The following is a 5,766-nucleotide window of genomic DNA, read 5'->3' as shown; positions in this document are numbered from 1 at the left end:
GGTCCATGTATCACTTTTAATTTATTTTTTATGTCCCTGTACGCAAACAGGGACACATCATATATTAATACAAACGCTAAACAGCAATAATCAACCTGTCCTTTATTCTGCTTGAGAACTAATGTGCCAACTCTCAAGCATTCACCGTGAGACACATGCAATTGACTCTTTTCACACGCTTTCAGGCCACACATCAATTTTTTCAGTCAAAGAAAAACCACGAAGCAAAGAGGACACGGAGACCAACAGACTACACAGAGCAGGTTAGTTATGATACATAGGGCTGTGCAAAAAATCGAATGCGATTTTCATGCACCTCTAATCAGTAAAGACGCTCCTGTAATTAGAAGTATATCTCCAGCATGTGCATTCAGATCAGGGTTGCCAGGTTTTCACAACAAATCCTGCCCGGTTGCTTCTTAAAACTAGTCCAAAACTAGCCCAATCGCGTTTCCGGGAGGTTCCCCGATAAAAATTGCTTCCCGGGGTTAAAAAATAAATTTTTGGGAAGGGTTTCCCTGGTAAAATTAGCAGTTTAGGGGGTAAATATCACATTATTGGTATTGGGATTGCTTCAAATCACGGACATGAAAAACAACCGCAGACTTGGCAACACTGGTTCAGGTGGAGCGGCAGTAACTGCACAGAGCCTTAGTCTACCGACAACTAACACAAAATCGCTTTCAAAATCGACAAACAATCGCCTGCGATTTTAACATCGATGTTGTGTAGATTGTCAGTGAATTACGGCTGTGTAGTAAATGCCAACCAGTGTTGCCAAGTCTGTGGTGGTTGTTTTTCATGTCCGCTGGTCTTAGCGACCCCAATACAAATAACGTGATATTAAGCCCCTAAAATGCGAATTATACCAAGGCAACCCTGCTAAAAAAAACTATATTTTAACCCCAGGAAGCAATGTTTAATCGGGGAATCTTCTGGAAGCGAGATTGGGCTAGTTTTGAGAAGCAACTGGGCAGGATTTGTTGTGAAAACCTGGCAATCCTGATCTGAACACAGGAGCGTCTTTACTGATGAGATGTACATGAGTAAAGACATTCACAGCCCTATATAATAAAATGGGTAACGTTAAGTTATAGCTAGCTAATTATCAATTACAAAAACATTTCTATGTTATAACTTCCCGAAAACAAATACACAAACATATAAAACAAACTTCTAGCGAAATACTAACAGCATCTAACTTGCAAGTTCGGAGTCAAACCTCATTTCTTTCAGGTCCATCAGTTGTCTCCAGCGATTAAAAGCAGTGCCGATGTTTACTCTGGTATTCTTATCGGATTTGATTTGTGATTCCGAGCGCGGTTGTTTCCCTGTAGCGGGTGTTGGTCTCTTGCCAAGGGCTTCAGCTATCCTTCCCCTCTCTTCTCTGAACTGAAAGTAGTGGGCTGTACTTTCCACACAATTGACATCAGGTCCAGGTACGCCCTGCGAGTTATCCGTGTATTGCAGGTTGGCTGGTGGTTATGTCGCCCGCATACCGCCTCCCACGGCCGAAACTGGTATTACAACACCTGCCGGGCCGGGGCTAGTAATGCTAATGCTAATTAAGGTTGATATCTCTGCAGCACTATAACTTGACATTTTTTTAATGACATCATCGCTCTTATTTCTTCTCATTCTTTTGATGCGTGTAGGTCATGTTATGGATATTTTTACCTCAATTTCTGCATATGGCACCTTTAATGACATATAACATACATGTTAAAAAAAAAAAAAAAAAAAAAAAACAGGTGAAAGCTACACAAGGGTTTACTTGTATATGAGTGCAGGGATAGGCCTACTGATCCACACAAGCAAGCACATGTAATGTTGTATCAAATAAAAGGCTATACAAGTTTTTTATTTTGCATATGATTTGTTTAACTATTACAGTGATAAAGTACACACTCTGTTGGTCATTATCCACCATGCCCTGCATCAGATAAAAAAAAAAAAAAGGTAATTCTGAGGACGTTTACCCATGTCTTCATGTATGTGTGCAATAGTTGCTCATATATAGCTTGAGGAAATGTAAGTCTCCCCCATTAGAAGAGCTTCTGCAAACTAGGAAAAAATAACAGGCAGAAGTGCAAGTATCAAAGTGCTGATTTGTAACAGATATATTAATTACAAACAAACAGCTTCTCCACATGAACTGTAGGCTGTCGTGCATTTCCATTTGAGACCTTTTTTAAGGAGAATAAAGTTAAATAACTGTTACTTCATAAGTATTTATATCTGTCTTTATTTAACACCTTACAGTTTTACAATACAGTGAACATACGCTAAACCAATGCAGTCTGAGCCTGAAAGAGAATTGATTAGTTCATCTTTCAGGTCTTCGGGTCGAGTCGTTCCTTGGTCAGGTGACAGACCCAAACGCTATTTCTGACATTTCTGTCACTGTGTTTTTGTTACTGTTTCTTCAGGATCTTCAGAACATGAGGGCAGTTGGTGTCAGAAAAACTGACAGGACATCCCAAATTTCCTGTCAGAAAAACTGCATAAAACCGTCTCATGTCTGTTCCGTGTGTATCATATGCAGTGAACTTTCTTGAGGATTTACACATGCGCAGAAACCTAATTTAACGTTTTCTGATGTTTCAATGTGGATGAGACACTCTTGGAAAAGGCTAGTGTGGACAGAGAGCATTTTTAAAATGAAAAAGCCGTTTTCAAATGTATCCGGATTAATGTAGACGTAGTCAGTCTTACTTGTCTGTGCAGCATCTCTACACTTATACTGAAGCTGTGGAATTTGATTACTACAAAACACAAAGAAATCATGTGAAATCTTTGAAATCATGCATGTACAGTTCTCTCTCCACCTTCAATACCATTACTGAGGTGCCCTTGAGCAAGGCATCAAACCCCCAACTGCTCCCCGGGCGCCGCAGCATAAATGATGAACACTGCTCCGGGTGTGTGCTCACAGTGTGTGTGTGTGTGTTCACAGTGTGTGCGTGTGTGTGTTCACTGCTCTGTGTGTGTGCATTTCGGATGGGTTAAATGCAGAGCACAAATTCTGAGTATGGGTCACCACACTTGGCTGAATGTCACTTCACTCACTCACTTAGTTAGATTTTTTAAAGAATACAATTAGAATAGTGAGTGTTAAAGTTAGAGGGTCAAATAAAGATGTAAGAGATGTGTTTTAAGCCGATTCTTGAAGATGGCTAAGGACTCAGCTGCTCAGATTGAGTTGGGGAGGTCATTCCACCAGAAGGGAACATTTAATTTAAAAGTCCGTAAAAGTGACTTTGTGCTTCTTTGGGATGAACAATCAAGCGACGTTCACTTGCAGAACGCAAGCTTCTAGAGGCACACAAGTCTGAAGTAATGAATTTAGGTAAATAGGTGAAGAGGCAGTGGTAGTTTTGTAGGAAAACATCAATGCCTTGAATTTTCTGCGAGCAGCTATTGGAAGCCAGTGCAAATTGATAAACAGAGGTTTGACGTGTATTCTTTTTGGCTCATTAAAAATTAATCTTGCTGTCGCATTCTGAATTAATTGTAAAGGTTTGATAGAATTGGCTGGAAGACCTGCCAAGAGAGCATTGCAATAGTCCAGCCTGGACAGAACAAGAGCTTGAACAAGGAGTTGTGCAGCATGTTTCGAAAGAAAGGGCTTGATCTTCTTGATGTTGAATAAAGCAAATTTTCAGGATCGGACAGTTTTAGCAATGTGGTCTGAGAAAGTCAGCTGATCATCGATCATAACTCCAAGGCTTCTAGCTGTTTTTAAAGGAGTTGTGGTTGATGTGCCTAACTTGATGGTGAAATTGTGATGGAACGATGGGTTTCACAGGAAGAAATGTCTGCTAGACAAGTTGAGATGCGAATAGCTACCGTCGGATCATCAGGATGGAATGAGAGGTAGAGTTGAGAGAAAGCAGTGGTATGAAAAGCCATGTTTCTGAATGACAGAACCTAACGATGACAGCCCTGTCTTTGTATATGTTTTTACCCCATGTATTTGAAAATGTGACCAACACCAATATTGTACAAGTACCTGCTCATTTTTAAAATGGTGCTTTTCACATTGTTCAATTAATTGATGTCATACTATTTTGCCTTCACCTGTTTAATGCAAATAAATGCTACTGAACACGTTTAAGAATTTTCACATGAGGTAAAAACAATCCATGTTCAATTTGTACACATTGTGCTGGATTTATTTGCTACAAAAGATAGGCCTATGCTATATATTTTTTTAAATCTCTACATAATAGATTTTCCATTTATGGTATGTGTCAGGATCTTGGTAAGGGAGGAACTCAGGTGCAGACAGGGATTCTCAAACAAAGGGTTTATTACAAAAAAGGGAAAACAAAAACCCACGAGGGGGAAAACACTGACTAGGGAAATACAAAATAACTGAACAGGACTGAGTTAACGGGATAAACAAAGACTCAAAGCACGGGAACACTAACTATAAACAAACACTCACAGAAATACAAAACACTTCTTCAGGAACAGGTACAATCACAAATGATGAACAAATCTCAATCACAGGTGAGGAACACAATGAACCGACGCAAGACAGAGCACACTAGGAAAGCTAAATAGGGGGAACAATCAAGACACGACAGGTGGCACAGATGGGACAATCAAGACACGACTAGGTTAACAAGGGGGGCGGGGCAAGGGAACGAGACAACACAAGCACATGGCCCAAAGACAAGGCCATGCGCTTGTACACAAAACATGGGTCTGTCATGATCCTGCCTCAAGACTAGGAAAAATCAAGGACACGAGGGCAGAATCATGACAGAACCCCTCCCTTAAGGAGCGGCTTCCAGACGCTCCTCAAGGGAACATCAAACAAGGGACACGACTGACATGACAGACTGGGACACAGATACAAACCAACAGGACATGACAAATAACAACAAAGGCAAACATGAGTACACAACGGCAGGGTTGGGGTGACAAATCAAAAAAAACAAACAGGGAAGGGGAGGGGGCGGGACCACAAAGTTCATGGGGGACAGACCAGGGCGGGTGGGAGGGGTAGGAATCCTAGGAGGACAGGACGAAGGCTGACGACGGGGGGTACGGGCAGGTCTGGGTGGTGAGGGACGGGGAGGGGTCTCGGGACAACTGACAGGGGACATGACAGGACCAGACAAGGGACGCGGGACAACACTTACGGGACGCGGGGAGACGACATCTACTGGACACGGGGGGACCACAGGACACGGGGCCACATCAACAGGACACGGGGAGACCACGGCTGGACACGGGGAGACCACGGCTGGACACGGGGAGACAACGGCTGGACATGGGGAGACAACATCTACGGGACACGGGGGGACAACATCTACGGGACACGGGGGGACAACATCTACTGGACACGGGGGGACCACAGGACACGGGGGACATTAACGGGACACGGGGCCACATCAACAGGACACGGGGCCACATCAACAGGACACGGGGAGACAACGGCTGGACATTTGGGACTTCTGGGGGCAGGGTCAGGGGACAAGACAGGACTGACGGGGATTTCTAAAATTTGGACAAGACGGGACAAATAATCAGAAAATGCTTTAGCAGCTAGGACAATTGGCATCTCCTTATGAGATGAAACCGACTGTACAAGAGTCTTTGCTGCAGAGTCGGCCGCGGCTCTCTCCTCCGCTCTCACGACTGCCGACTTGCATACAGCTTTCTTTCCCGGCTCGGGCACGCTAGCGCTCACCGCTGCTGACTCGGACACGCTCACTGCTGCTGGCTCGGGCACGCTCACTGCTGCTGGCTCGG

Source organism: Carassius auratus, unplaced genomic scaffold, assembly GCF_003368295.1.
Source record: "Carassius auratus strain Wakin unplaced genomic scaffold, ASM336829v1 scaf_tig00215412, whole genome shotgun sequence".
NCBI classification, from domain to species: Eukaryota; Metazoa; Chordata; class Actinopteri; order Cypriniformes; family Cyprinidae; genus Carassius; species Carassius auratus.
The sequence above is the reverse complement of the archived record's forward strand: the minus strand, read 5'-3'. Positions refer to the sequence as shown.